This window comes from Austrofundulus limnaeus, unplaced genomic scaffold, assembly GCF_001266775.1.
Source record: "Austrofundulus limnaeus strain Quisiro unplaced genomic scaffold, Austrofundulus_limnaeus-1.0 Scaffold322, whole genome shotgun sequence".
In the NCBI taxonomy this organism is placed as follows: domain Eukaryota; kingdom Metazoa; phylum Chordata; class Actinopteri; order Cyprinodontiformes; family Rivulidae; genus Austrofundulus; species Austrofundulus limnaeus.
The window spans coordinates 89,750-105,855 of NW_013952724.1; the positions used below are offsets into that span (position 1 = coordinate 89,750).

Below are 16,106 nucleotides of genomic sequence, written 5' to 3' on the forward strand. Positions count from 1 at the left end.
CTCTGCTAYGTTTTCATGTTGCTCAGCTGAACACAATAAACAAAGCAGGTTTTCATCTTGCTGGGAGGTCACAGTGTAGAACATGGCTGCAGTTTTATGCTAATATGCTCAGCGGCCATGTTGAAACGACCAGACAAAGACAACTTAGCACCATTTAATACCTAAAGTATTTGATCACTTTGTTCATTTTTTTTCTAGAAAGCAAGCATAAATTATTCAACCTACACTTCCTCACAACTTTGTTCTTCATCAGTCCCTTCCTTCCTGCTCTCCTGTTTTTGGCTCCCTATCAGAGCCCWCCTCCTCCTCCTCCTGCAGCATAGTGCTGTTGAAACAAAGCCTCCTGCACCTGCAACTTGAACTTCTCTCCGGTTCTTTCAAAACATGTAAGTGTTGCACTCAACTGATAATTAAAAAAACAAGGATGGAAAGAGTGATAAAAACTAAACAAACTGGAGTAACAGAGAAGAGAACAGGAGCAGTGTTAGTGGTGACAGATGGCAGTGGAGGGGAGGGCCCTCTTATGAGTCTGCATTTATTTATTCAGAAGAGTCCTGATTGTAAAAACCTAAAGCTCAACAGGATTCTGAAAAACAACAAGCTCCCAGAAAAAAATCCTTTTTATTCTGGTCTTTACATTGACTGCTTTACTCTCTGAAATGGGTCTAACTTAAAGGGGCATTCTGGTCATTGCATACATGAGGAACTGAAGCTAAACAAAAACGAAATTATTCAATAATGAAAGAAAAAGTTGGCATGGTTGGCAACACATTTACACAAAAATGACAACAAGAAGCAGGRGACTATGGCAATGGTCAGGACTAGAGGCATAAAAATAACTAAAAATGAGGCAAAGATCCACCGGAGCAATAGAAACAAGACCAGTTAGTTCCTCAGGGTTCAGTGCTTGGACCAATCCTCTTTACTTTACATACGCTTCCATTAAGTAAAGTTATTAAACAGCATGGGATAAATTTCCATTGTTATGCTGATGATTCTCAGTAATATTTATCCATGAAACCTGATTAATCTAATCAGTTACTGAAACTACAAGTATGTCTTAAAGACAAAAAAACTGGATGACTCTTAACTTTCTACTTCTTAATTCAGATAAAACAGAGGTTGTTGTTTTTGGACCTGAACATCTTAGGAATAAACTTTGCAGTCGTTCACTTCCTCTGGATGGCTTTTTGTTTGGTTCAAACAACATGGTTTAGTGTTTTAGCAACTGAGAAAAACTGCAACAGTTAAGCATTCAGATGTTTGGCCATGTAGAATATAGCCAATTAGCTCATGTATCGTCATTTTGAATGGCATGTGACTTTATGTCAGATTGTTTTGTCTTATGCATGAAAACTGTGTTCAGTTTATTTAAAAAGTGCCATTCTGAATAGCAAAATGTGTGTAAACAGAAAATGTGGGAACTTGAGAGGAGGTTTTGCTCTTTGTGTGTCAGTTAAAATAATTGTGCTATGGATGTCATTTTATTGTGTTAGCAATTTAAAAAATTGTTGGACAGTATATACTATATTAGAGTATGATCTAATTTCCTGTGCTGCTGCTCTGTTGCTGATTTCCTCACCTGATGGCATTTCCACTGATGAGCTCCTGGGCTTTATAAGGATCCTTGACGTCTGGGTCTTCGCTGAAGCATCACGCCATTTTGGTAGTGTCCTGACGCCTTAGGTTAAAAGTTAAATCAATAGTTAAAAGTACTCACCTGTGTTCCTCATCTCATTTTTAAGGTTCCCCCGTCAAGGCGTTTTTGTGCCCCAAGGACTGCTCACTTTGGACCATCACCATTAAGGATCTGCAACAGAGGGTTTTTGCTGTTTCAAGTTTTTGTTCTGTCACTGTGCCTGAAGAACCAGTCACTCACCTTTTGGATCCAACCCTTCCCGGAGCACCATCACACCTAGGATGAACAAACAAAAGACAATTATTGATTAAGTTGATCACATTTAGATTTCACTCTGGACTCACCTGGATTCTTCCCCCCCTCTTTCAGGACTGATGACCAAAAMCCCCACCAGCACTTGTAAATAAAATCACTTACCTTATTACTTGTGTCTCATGTGCTCAGTTCCACTCCTGGTCTGACTTTACGTTGTTTATGTCAATTTCCCTCTGGGATCAATAAAGTATTTTTGAATTGAATTTGCCTCTGATTATTTTTAATCATAGTGAAGATAATGACCACAGGCTMATTTCACAAGTCAGATTTATAAATCCAGATTATGAGCTGTAAACTAAGCTTGAACAAGCCTTCAAATTGTCAACAGCTCTAATCTGTTGCTCTAACACCAAGCTGTGCTTGTTTAGGGCGGCTCCACAGACTTGAATATGGATTAAATTGGTGAGGAGAATTACTGTGCAAGCTTTTTTTGGTACAACTTAACAATAAGGCTCCCCTTATAGATGGCTTATAAAGAGTTTATAGATAGGTTATTAATTCATCTGTAAGCACTTTATAAATAATTAATAAATGTTTATTTTGCAATAATTAATGATGAGAAAGACAAAACTGTCCAGTTTCTTACCAAATAATGAGACAAATCTGTTCACATACATATTACATATAAAGGTACTCTATTAAACATTTCAGTCTAGGTTACAACATTGGTTACACATATTTTAACACATTAATATTGTAACCAGACAGTTTAGTCTCTTTTTTACCTTAATTAATGCATAATAAACACATATAATCTGATGTGTCCAGTAAGCAAAGCGTGAATGTGCATTAATCCTAAAAGATTTACATCTGGCTTGAACAAGCCACCCTGATTAATCGTGCATTGGTGTTAGAGCAACAGTTGAAGGCCTTACTGGATTTATAAATCTGACTTTTGTGAAATGAGTTTCTTCTGCAGCAAGTATGCCACATCATGATGCTGCCTCCACTACAGTTGGGGTGGTGTTGTCAGGCCTGCAAGTTTTCCACTTTTCGTCCTGATGCATCTCAGTAATCCAAGTAGAACAAAATCAAAAAGGATAAATAAGTAGGTCCTCTGGATGGGTTCTTCTTTAKTGAAACGTTTCATCTCTCCTCCAAGAGACTTCTTCAGTCTGATGAGTTTCAGGTGAAACTCAGCCTTATAAGCCCTGCCTCCACCTGGACAAACAGGTTAGTCAAATGCAAATAGGGCCATTGACTAACAATAGGCTTGATTGGCTCTATTGTTCATAGAGGGTCATGTGACCCATCACCTGACCCGTGTCGTGTTATGTGAATGTAGTGAATGCAAGCGGGGGTTCAACATCCCCTTGTTTTTGTCTCTCTCTCCCTCTTTGTGTTTGTATCATTGGGGCCCTGAATCACACCTTTTGCTCACAGGGGGCTGAGTCATACTTGCAATTACAGCATTGTAGGCGGAAGACAACTGGACACGAAGGCCTCCACCTCTGTTTAATGGTGGACAGTTTTTCTTCACAAAGATGGCTTCCTTTACTCCTCTCTCAAACCAACGTTCCTCTCTATCAAGAATGAGAACATCTTCATCCCTGAAAGAGTGACCGCTGGCCTGTAGATGAGTGTAAACTGAAGAGTCCTGACCCGAAGATGTAGCTCGTCTGTGCTGGCTCATTCTTTTGAACAGTCGCTGTTTTGTTTCCCCAATGTATAATTGATCACAGTCATCCTGACACTTAACAGCATATACTATATTACTCTGTTTTTGCCGGGGAACTAGATCTTTGGGGTGAACTAATTTTTGTCGTAACGTGTTTTGGGGTTTGAAAGCCACTGGGATGTCATGTTTAGAGAATAAACGTCTCAGTTTCTCTGAAACTCCCGCCACAAACAGAATGACGACTGGTTTGGGTCGGGGTTTAGGGTCTTCATTTTCAGCTGGTTGTTGGCTGGAATCCTGTTTGGGTTTCTTGTCTGCTTTCAGAAAAAGCCCATGTTAACGTTCATGTTCTGAGCTCTGAATGAATACCGAACAACGACAAAGTTTTAATAAGTTTATTGTTAGAATTTTTTGTTGGAAAGCTGGAACCAGAATCCGGGGTCTTCAGTTCTGGACACAGAATCTCAAGGTTAGGTTTGGTTTGGAACACGATATAGTTTGTGAGAAAACGGATCACCAATCTTTCCTGTTGAGATGAGGATCGGGTAGAAACAACAGCAGGAGAGCTTTGGTTCTGGGCTGTGTTGTCGGATGGAGTGAATGAATCGCTGGACTTACTCGTGGTCAGAAACAGGGCAAAGGTCATGCATGGGTGATCAGAGGACGTTACCAAGTTTGAGGGCGGTGACTGAGCCGATGATCCAGGGATGCGTTCCAAGGTCGAGATCCGAAAGATCCGATGTGGCGCGGTACCGTTCAGGGAGCAGGCGAGAGACAAAAATCCAAGGGACAGAAAAAAGKTCGTTACCGTGAGAGCRGATGGCAGGMRGGATCCGACAGGGGYTGAGGCAGGAGACGTGGAACCAGGAGACATGAGCAAGGTCGGGGACATGAGGCAAGAGCAGGACAAGGGACAAGAATGCGGGAGAATCATAGACAGGGCTGATGATAATCTGGCAGTGAGCTGGAGAGTGAGACTGAGTTAAATACTGCTGGGAACAGATGAGTGAAATGAGCTTGATTAGAGTTTCTGTGACGGAAGGGGCGAGAGCAATGAGTAGGTGCTGAATGTAAACTGAAATGCTGGGAACAAGACTATGACTGGAACAAGAAATGAAATAATAAAACTAAACTGAGGCTGGATCAGGACAGACAGTGACAGAATCATAACAGAACCCCCCCCCCACTCAAGGTCTGGCTCCAGACGGACCTCTAGCTGGCGCTGGCTTACAGGGTTTGTTCTTATGGAAATCCTTGATGAGGGTCTTATCTGGGACATGACGATCTGGAACCCAATATCTTTCCTCAGGGCCATATCCCTCCCAGTCGATGAGGTATTGGATGCCATGACCCCAACGAYGGGACTTGAGGATGCAGTGAACTGTGTAAGCCAGATCACCATCGATGAGTCGGGCGGGAGGAGGAGGTCTGGAGGAGGGCAAAAATCTGGACCATTGGACAGGCTTGACCTGGGACACATGAAACGTGGGGTGAACGCGCATGAAGCCTGGGAGTCTGAGTCTGACGGCCCCCGGGTTGATCACCTTGGAGATGGGGAAGGGTCCCACGAAACGAGGAGCCAGTTTACGGCAGTCCACCCTCAGCTGTAAGTCCTTCGTAGAGAGCCACACAGGATTGCCCACCTGGTACTGGGGGACAGGAGTCCTACGCCTGTAGGCGGTTCTGGTGGCCACGAGGGTTGACTTAACCAGTTCCTTCTTGGCGGCTCTCCACGCTCTCTGACAATGAAGGGCTGCTTGATGGGCTGACGGGACCTGGGCTGCTCGTTCACGGGCAGAAAACACCGGTGGCTGGAATCCATAGACCACATAGAATGGTGACAGCTTCGTGGCACTTGATGGCAGACAGTTGAGTGCATGTTCGACCAGGGGGAGATTCGTAGCCCACTTGGTGGCGTCGTTGCCACAAAGGATCCTTAGACGGGTCTCCAGCTCCYGATTGGCTCTCTCCGTCTGACCGTCAGTCTGAGGTTGATATCCTGAAGAGAGACTTAAAGAGATGTCAAGCATGGCACAAAACTCTTTCCAAAAACCTGAGACAAAGTGAGGACCCCGGTCTGACACTTTATTGTTAGGCAATCCATGAAGCCATAGACATTGTCTATGAAGACTTGGGCCATTTCCTTGGCTGTGGGCAGACCGAGGAGAGGGACCAGGTGTACCATCTTGGAAAAAYGATCCACAATCGTAAGGATCACTGTCTTACCCTCAGACTACGGCAGACCAGTCACAAAATCCATAGATATATGTGACCAAGGGCGTGATGGAATAGGGAGAGGCCTGAGGAGACCCGCCGGTGGCCGTTGAGAGGATTTAGCCAGGGCACATTGAATACAAGATCCAATGAAATCTCTGACGTCCCTTTCTAGGGAACCCCACCAGAACTGAGACCTAACTATACTAATGGTCTTGGTGATGCCCGGATGACAGTGAAGACGTGAACAATGGCAAAATTCCAATATTTTACCAACAAGGTGGTCAGGAACGAAGAGTTTACCATCCGGGCATTCATTGGAAGGTGGGTGGTTCTGGTGGGCTGCCCTGACTTCCCTCTTGACTTGTGTTACCGCCAGGCATACAGCATCAGGAAGGATGAATCCCCCCTAGTCGTCTTTGGTGGTGTCAGACTCATAGACTCTCGACAGGGCATCCGGTTTTGTGTTCTTGGTCCCGGGTGTGTAGGATAACACAAAACTGAAATGGCTGAAAAACAAAGCCCATCTGGCCTGTCGTGGATTTAATCTTTTAGCAGACTTAAGACACTCAAGATTCTTGTGATCAGTCAGGACAAGAAAAGGCAGGCAAGCACCCTCCAACCAGTGCCTCCATTCCTCCAAAGCCAGTTTAACCGCGAACAGTTCCCAATCGCCCACATCATAATTTCTTTCTGCGGGAGAGAGAGACCTGGAAAAGAAAGCACATGGGTGAACCTTGTTGTCGGTGAATCTCTGACTTAGGATGGCCCGACTCCAGAGTTAGATGCACCAACCTCCACAATAAACTGTCTTTCAGTGTCTGGAAAGTGGAGGATTGGGGCTGTGATGAACATTGTTTTGAGATTTTTGAATGACTGCTCCGCTTCTGGGTTCCACAAAAACTTGGTCTTAATTGAGGTCAGTTTGTTGAGTGGGGCAGCGATAGAAGTGTAGTTCTTGATGAAACGTCTGTAGAAGTTAGCGAAGCCTAAAAAGCGCTGTAGTTCTTTACGAGTCTGGGGTGTGTTCCAATCTAGAACTGCAGATACCTTGGCTGGGTCCATGGAGATTTGATCTGGAGATATTTTGAAACCTAGGAAAGTGGTGTCAGTGGTATGAAACTCACATTTTTCGGCTTTGACATACAGCTTACTCTGGAGAAGTCGAAGTAGCGCGGCACGGACCAGTTCCTGGTGTGACTTGATATCTTTACAGAAAATAAGAATATCATTCAGGTTGATAAAAACACTGACATTGATGAAATCACTTAATACGTCATTAACCATATTTTGAAAAACGGCAGGAGCATTGGTTAACCCAAAAGGCATCACAAGATATTAGAAATGTCCAGAAGGAGTGTTAAAAGCCGTCTTCCATTCATCGCCTTCTCTGATTCTCACCAGATGATACGCATTACGAAGATCCAATTTTGTAAAAATCTTTGCCCCCTTAATTAAGTCAAAAACCGTGTTCATTAGTGGTAGAGGGTATCGGTTCTTCACAGTTATGTCATGCAAACCTCGATAGTCAATACAGGGGCGAAGAGATCCGTCTTTCTTCCCTACAAAAAGAACCCTGCCCCCACAGGAGAGGAGGACAGCCTGATAATGCCTGCTCTCAAGGACTCGGATATATATTCCTTCATGGCCTCATTCTCGGGTTTGGRCAAGGAGTACAGTTTGCCCCTAAGTGGGATGGTACCAGGTAGCAGGTCAATACAACAGTCATATGGTCGATGAGGTAGTAAACAAGTGGCTTTTTCTTTATTAAATACTTCCTTCAGGTCATGGTAACATGCAGGAACATTTTGTAGGTTGGAAATGTACTGGGTCTTATTACTAGGTGCCTTCTCAGGATTAGCTGTGAACAGAAAATTTGATGAGCATTGGTCTGACCAACCCAAAATCTCTTTGTTGACCCAGTCTATGTGGGGGTTATGTTTCTTCAACCAGGTGGCTCCAAGAACGATAGGAAGATTGGGTGATGTGATTATCAGAAAGGTTATTTCTTCTGTGTGGTTTCCTCCAATTGTCATCTTAACAGGCATGTCTAAGAACTGGTGCTATTGAGGTTGTGACCATCCAATGCCTGAATCCTATGTTCCCTCTCAGAGTGGCGGATCTGTAGTCCCAAAGAAAGAGCAAACTTGTTATTGATAAACTCTGTATCAGCCCCAGAGTCAATGAACACTTTCACATTGTGCATTTCACCTGCTACATTCACTTCTGCTGACAACACAGGGAGAGAGTGGCTCACTTGGGCAGGACTGAGAACATGAGTCTTGGTTCTCTTTAGCTTAGCAGGGCAATTAATGGCAATGTGTCCAACTCCAGCACAGTATAAGCAAAAACCTTCATTTCTCMGACGAGTCCTCTCTTCCAATGAAATCTTAGACCTGCCGATCTGCATTGGTTCCACAGTTGTCTGGACCACTGGGTTGGTAACGATTTGATTTCCTCTGATCTGTGTCTCGGTGTTCCTGGAAGGTGAACAATGAGTGCCAGTGAAACTTTTACCTCGTCRATTCTGCTTTCGCTCATGTAGCCTTAGGTCAATGTGAGTTGCCAGGTCTTCCAATTCCTGTAAGGACTGGGGTGGATCTCGAGTCGCCAGCTCRTCTTTGATGTCCTTGTTTAATGCCTGTAAGAAGGCATCCTGCAGAGCCTCATCATTCCACCAGCTGTCCACTGCTAGGGTATGAAAATCAATTATGAATTCTGTGACTCTTTTGTTTCCTTGTTTGATAGTTAACAGACCTCTGGATGCTTCACGGTGTGGAAGAACTGGACAGAAAACTCTGAGTAATTCCTTAGCAATCATTGTAGTTGTAACAAATGAGAGTGTCTCTTTGCCACTCAGCAGTCCCCCACAACTTGGCTTTACCAGACAAAAGTGAAATAACATAAGCGACCTTGGAGCGTTCAGAAGGGAATGACGAGGGTTGTAATTCAAATTGTATCTCACATTGTGTGAGAAAAGCCCGACCTTGATCAGAATCACCCTTAAATTTTTCAGGTGGGCACAAACGGGGCTCCATACATGGAGAACGCTGCGGTCTTAAAACATTGCGTGATGCTGCTGGTCCCCCAGCAGGGGGAGACGTAACATTACCAGATAATGATAAGTTGCTTAAAGTGGCATTAATGTTACGAATACTTTCACTCAAATTATTTAAAGCTCCCTCAATATTTGCCTTCCAGGTAGCGTTCGGTTCAGAGCTCATTGTGGCCAGATTATCTGTTAAGGTTCGTGTTCTGAGCTCTGAATGAATACCGAACAACGACAAAGTTTTAACAAGTTCATTGTTAGAATTTTTAGTTGGAAGGCTGGAACCAGAATCGGGGGTCTTCAGTTCTGGACACAGAATCTCAAGGTTAGGTTTGGTTTGGAACACGATATAGTTTGTGAGAAAAAAGATCACCAATCTTTCCTGTTGAGATGAGGATCGGGTAGAAACAACAGCAGGAGAGCTTTGGTTCTGGGCTGTGTTGTCGGAAGGAGTGAATGAATCGCTGGACTTACTCGTGGTCAGAAACACGACAAAGGTCATGCACGGGTGATCAGAGGACGTTACCAAATTTGAGGGCGGTGACTGAACCGATGATCCAGGGATGCGTTCCAAGGTCGAGATCCGAAAGGTCCGATGTGGCGCGGTGCTTTTCAGGGAGCAGGCGAGAGACAAAAATCCAAGGGACAGAAAAAAGGTTGTTACTGTGGGAGTAGATGGCAGGAGGGATCCGACAGGGGTGACAGCAGGAGACGTGGAACCAGGAGACATGAGCAAGGTCGGGGACACGAGGCAAGAGCAGGACAAGGGACAAGAATACGGGAGAATCATAGACAGGGCTGATGATAATCTTGGTGGTGAGCTGGAGAGTGAGACTGAGTTAACTACTGCTGGGAACAGGTGAGTGAAATGGGCTTGATTAGAGTTTCTGTGACGGGAGGGGTGAGAGCAATGAGTAGGTGCTGAATGTAAACTGAAATGCTGGGAACAAGACCATGACTGGAACAAGAAATGAAATAATAAAACTAAACTGAGGCTGGATCAGGACAGAYAGTGACAGAATCATAACAGCCCAGTTAGGATAACCACACTGCTCCAGAGCCTGTCTTGTGTGTGACTTCTCTTTCTCTCTGGCTCCTGTGTTTGTGGGGACACTTTCTGCTCTGTGGTACTGATCATCAAAGCGCAAATACTGGTCTGTTTGGGTGGGTTTGCGATACACGTCAGTTTCTAACCATCCTCCAGCCGAAACTAAGACCTCACAGTCCAGGAATGCCAACCTGTCATCTTTTACATCCTCTCGTGTGAACTTTATACATAAATCCACAGAGTTGATGTGATCAGTGAAAYGTTGGACTTCCTGGTATTTAATTTTAACCCAGGTGTCATCAACATACCTGAGCCAATGGCTCGGTGGTGTGTGTCCCTGTAAAGGACATCAGAACTCTTTTTTCCACCTCCTCCATGTACAGGTTTGCAACAATAGGGGAAACTGGGGAGCCCATAGCACACCCATGTTTCTGCCTATAGTATTGCCCCCCGTATGTGAAATAGGTTGATTCCAGGCACAGTTTCAGAAGTTGACAGTTGTTCTGTGGAAAGAGTGGTTCTGCTGCTAAGAGTGGTGTCTGATTTTAATCTTACACAGACCACATCCACCACCTTATCAACAGGAACACATGTAAAGAATGATGTGATATCAAAGGAGACCATAGCTTCATCCATCTCCATGATGACATGGTGTTCTGTATGTGATGATCTGAAATGCCAACTAATGAAGTTAAGACACTAGCTTAGGTTCAGGAGCAGGACCACGCCTCTCACCTGCAGCAATCAGTCAGCGTCTATTTAAACTCGCCTCACCTGGCATCTGCCCTTAATTCGCCGTCTCGACACGCGTTCGTACCGCTCCAGCGTTTTCAGGAAAGAAAAGAAAGAAAAGACATAGTTTCTCAACTAACCATGGACATCCTCTTCCTGGATCCCAATTCCTCCGATTCGACAACCCCTTTTCAGCTTGAACCTTCTGTCATCAGGCAGATCCCTTGCCGGCGTGCCCGGTCACAGCCCTACCCACCGCACCCATCCTCCTCCCAACCCACATCAACTCCAGCGCCTCACCCTCCGCCGCTCCTCAGTCCGAGGCCGAGCCCCGCGGCCGCGGGCTCCTCCGCCGCTCCAGTCGGCCTCCTCATCCCGCTTCTCCCCGACCTGCTGCACCCACCYGGGGACGGCGCTCCTCATCCGCACCCACAAGCCGCCTCGCTCCCGCAGGATGGACCGCAGCGGAGCTCTATAGCGCGTTGCAGGACAGAGGAATTCCTTTCAGCCGCTCATCCTCCAAGTCCACCCTCTTTCAGCTGCTCACCTCATCTTCAGCGTTCCTCTACAGCTCAGCCATTCAAAAATTGGCACCCAGCTCCAATGATCCAGCCACAACCCACTCACCAGAATACTTCTGCCTCTGTCTTCAGCAGTGACGTCACAGCCCCAACTCCAGCCGGGTCCATGCCAGTGCCAACAGCTCTGCCTAGTGGGAGTCAGGTTGTATCACCCCCATCGTTTCTGTACCATCTCTTTCTTTACTCTCCTCATCCCAACTCTCCCATGTTGACCCGGTCGTCCAACCCCAGGCCAGTCAGGCCTCACTCATCCCCTCCGTTCATTCATCCCTTCATCCCTCTGTCTCTTTTTCTTCCCTCTCATCTCTTTCTCAACCCTTTTCGGCTCCTATTCCCATACCTTCCTCATCCCATCCCTCCCACATTGGCCCAGTCATTCAATCCCAGGCCAGTCAGGCCTCACTCATCCCCTCCATTCATTCATCCCTTCATCCCTCTATCTCTTTTTCTTCCCTCCCATCTCTTTCTAAACCCTTTTCCGCTCCCTTCCCCTTTTCTAGCGAGCACATTCAAGCTCCTCATCCACCTACTTCATCCTTACCTTTACCATCTGCAGCCCCGGCTGAATGACCGGCCATCTCGGGGGCCACTTCTACATCTCATGCGCCTTCATTTCTCCCCTTATCCTTCCACAATCCCCTTCTCCCGACACCCTATGTTCCTTCCCATCATTCTAACTACTAATCTCTATCCACAGCAGCACCCTCCTCAACCCTGACTTGCCCCTCCCCAGTTTCCCCTGCTCTGCGCCAGCAGATTCTGAATGGTAATTATGCTGATTTAGCCTTACTCCTTCAGCCCTCCCTCAGCCACTCCAGCTAACCAGCCTGGGGCCCATGCAACAAGGCCACCCCTCAGTCTCCCGGTCCAAGGAACTCACCCCAGCCAAGTTTGCTTTGGCCTTCTCACTCTTTCGGGACACAATTTATTCCTTTTTTCCCRACCGCCATTCGGAGCGCGATGATTATTTTTCCATTGTGCTCGATATGGCACTCCGTTTCGGAGGCACAGCCTTTTACGAGCACCATGTCCATTTCACCACTCAGGCAGCAGGTCTGTTAGCCCAGTTTAACCAGGGGACCTTTTGGGGTGCTCTGGACTCAGAGCTCTACTGCCGTGTCTTYGCCGCTCGAGCTTCCATTAGATGCAGTCTCAGTGGCGCTCCTTCACACCCCGCCACCGCCTGCACTTTCGTCATGCCCCACCGTTCTCGGTCCTCCTCCGCCCGTGGCCCTTCTGTTTTTGAGGGTTTGTCCCCTACCACCCCACCCCTCCCCCGATCCCCAAGTCCATTCCCATTCAGCGCAGGCCCATTGCCCCTCCCCCCGGGGGCATCGACAAACATGGCAGCCCCATCCTCTACCAAGGTGGCTGCATGGTGTGCAATAACTTCAATGACCTGGGCTGCTCTGTTTCCAATTGCAGATTTTTGCACACCTGCTCCTTCTGCGGCGGCGCTCACGCCCATTCCTCCTGTCCCCACAACCCTACTTTACTAGCACGCCACCTAGCCACGCCCATTAAGGTGAGTGCTCTACTCTCCGCCTTAAAACACCTTCCTGATCAGGATTTTGTTGAGTTTCTTATTCATGGCTTCACTTTTGGTTTTCACCCAGGTCTAGTGACCCTCTCAGATCGCACCACCCACTGCGGCAACCTTCAGTCCACCCTCTCTGAGCCAGACGTAGTTGATGCCCTCTTAGCTAAAGAAGTCCAGGACCGATTCATGATTGGTCCCTTCAGTCAGCCCCCCTTCTCTGTCTTTCGTGTCAGCCCCATTGGCATTGCCACCCGAAAATACTCAGGCAAGTAGAGGCTGATCATTGACTTGTCCGCCCCTCATGGGTCCCATGTACCAAGCATTAATAGTCTCATCCCTTTCTCAGACTTTTCCATGCAATACGCTACTGTCGACCACGCCATCTGCCTCATTTGTCTGTCAGGCAGGGGAGCCTGGCTCTCAAAGGCGGACATTACTAGCGCTTTCAAGGTCTTGCCCATGCACCCAGACTTCTGGCACTTCTTTGGTGTGCATTGGAAGGGCACCTACTACTTTGCAGTTCGGCTCACCTTCGGCTGCCGATGTAGCCCCAAGATTTTTGATTCACTGTCCGAAGCTCTTTGCTGGATCCTTCTTAATAATTTCAGACTCCCTTACGTTCTCCATCTTCTGGATGACTTCCTTATCATCATCCCTCCCTCCTCTTCACCTCGCTCAGGGCTCTGCGCTCTCACTCATGCCTTTTCAGATCTAGGCGTTTCTCTTTCCGAAGAAAAGACATTGGTCCTCTCATTTCATTGGAGTTTTTAAGAATCACCCTAGACTCCTCCTCCCTTCAGGCTTCCCTACCTCCCAAGAAGGTGCATTGCATCACCCTGATCCTCTCTAACTTCATGCTCATAGATTCATGCACCAAAAATCAGTTGTTGTCTCTTCTCAGCCTCCTAAATTATGACATCCGCATCATCCCTCAGGGGAAATCTTTCATTTCCCATCTTTTATTCACTGCTGCCAGCGTCCCATCACTCCATGGCCGTCTTACCCTTGATGATGCCTGCAGGATGGAAATGAAGCTCTGGCTCCATTTTCTGTCTTCCTGGAATGGCATCTCTTTCTTTTACAATGATTTCATCTCCCATCCAGACGACATTCAGCTCTACACAGATGCCGCCCCCTCCATTGGGTTCGGCGGTTTTCACAAAGGCAGATGGTTTGCGTCCGCTTGGCCCCCAGAGGTTGACTCCCTGCAACCAGATTCAGCCTCTCCCTCTTCTGCTTTGTATGAGCTGTATCCCGTTGTCATCGCAGCTCTCCTTTGGGGGCACGAATGGTCCCAGCACTCCATCCTCATCCATTCCGATAATACAACTGTAGTCAAAATAATTAACAAAGGTCGTTCTTATTCCTTAGCCATCATGCAACTCATGCGCAGACTTACACTAGTTTCAGCTCAACATCAGTTTCTGCTCAGGGCAGCTCATGTTCCAGGCTATCATAACTGCATTGCTGATGCGCTCTCTCGTTTCTCCTTCCAGAAATTCAGGGCATTGGCGCTTCAGCAGACCCTCATTCGACACCGGTCCCTCCATTTTCAGCCACAATCTTCAACTGACTCCGCAGCTTGCCAGCCTCTCCCACGTTTCACAGCAAACCATCCTCAACAGCCTCGCCCCTCTCACCCTCTCGGCATATCTGACAGGCTGGCTCAGCTTCAAATCATCCCACATAACGTGCAATTTACCTTTTCCCACTCTCCATACCATGTCCAGCTGTCATTTCATCACCCATTCACATTCCATTCTTCAAATTCGCATTTCCACCATCCGAACCTACCTTTCAGGTATCAATTTTTTCTTTAAGCTGGCCACAGGCAACTCCTGTCTAGCCCTTATCCACAGCCACGTAGCCATGCTGCTCAAAGGACTTAAAAAACAGGAGCCCCCCTCACTCCCACGCTGTCTTCCGCCCACCACTGACCTCCTCACATGCTGCATCCTCACCCTGCGCTCCGGCCATATGTCTCCATTTGTACACCTACAATGTATGTTACTGTTGGTTTTCTTTGGTTTCCTTTGCTGCTCCGAATTTGACCCTTCTGCCTCCAAACATGACCCTTCCATCCACCTGTGTCTCGCAGACATTTTTTTCCTCAGTCAGGACACCCTGATTTACAACCTCAGGAAAAGTAAAACCGACCAGCTCAGAACTTCTTTTCCTATTTACATCTTTCGTTTTAGCTCCTTTCTCAGCCCCTACAAAACTCTCGCCCATTRCTTGCAAACTCATATTAGAGCTAACGCTTCTCCCATCGACCCTCTGTTCATTACAGAATCCGGCTGCCAGGCCACAAGTTTCTGGTTGGCCAAACACTTCCATAAAGTCCTGAGCAAATCAGGCATCTCTCCAGCCCTTTATTCCATCCACTCCTTTCGCATATGAGCTGCCTCTTCAGCTTCCTATTCAGGGATCCCCAATCACGTTATTCAGATCCTAGGTCGCTGGTCATCCCAAGCATACCGCACTTACATCCGCGACCATCCCCTCGRACTTTATCATGCGCACTCTCGACTCGGGGCATTTCATCCCTGATACTTATCAACTTCTTCTTATATCCACTTCCTGGATCTCTTTTCATTGGCTCGTATGTGGTCATGTCACTAAGGAGTGTCATAACCTTCTCAAGGTAGTCTTTCTGGTTCAAAATCACTGTGCACCTTCCTTTGTCTGCTGGAAGAATGATGATGTTCTTGTCCTTGCTGAGAGTGGTGAGAGCGTCTCTCTCTCTTCTCTACTGATGTTGGAAGGTGGTGGTTTGGCATTACTGAGGCAGGCTGAAACTTTGTTCCTAAGTTGTTCTGCTTCAAATTCTGGGATTTGGTTGTTGCGAATGGCTGATTCTGTGGCTGTGATCATCTCAGCCAGAGGAATTCTTGGTGTGACCACAAAGTTCAGTCCTCTGGACAGAATTTTAGTTTCTGGCAGGGTGAGTTCTCTGTCAGATAAATTCTTCACCCACTTTTCTGTCTCCCTGGCATTTGCTTGTGCTCCTGTGTGTTGTTCCACCTTCTGTGAATTGTTGGAATTACAAAGGGACTGTCGAGTTACCAGTAAAGCAAACTTCTTTTGTTGTCGGGTCTTGGACTTGATACAGTATGCTGAGCTAAACCTGCYTTTTCTGTAAAATCCATAACCTGTTGGAATGTGGTCTGATCTACATGTTTTGTTAGTTCTTGTCGGACGTGTTCCTCTTTGGCTTCTATAGCTTCAATGGTAAAGTTGGTCTGTCTTACTTGTTCGTTCAAAAGCTGTGTCTGTGCCCTCTGTAGGATCTTACTTGCCCGTTGTCCACCAACACCAGCGTGGATGTTGAACCCTCGCTTGCATTCACTACATTCACATAACACGACAC

General features: G+C 46.6%; 1 pseudogene; it reads left to right on the forward strand.

Annotated features, from left to right (window-relative positions):
- The first annotated feature begins 12,182 nt into the window (after positions 1 to 12,182).
- LOC106527397 (uncharacterized) lies at positions 12,183 to 14,376 on the forward strand (annotated as a pseudogene).
- The last annotated feature ends 1,730 nt before the right edge of the window (positions 14,377 to 16,106 follow it).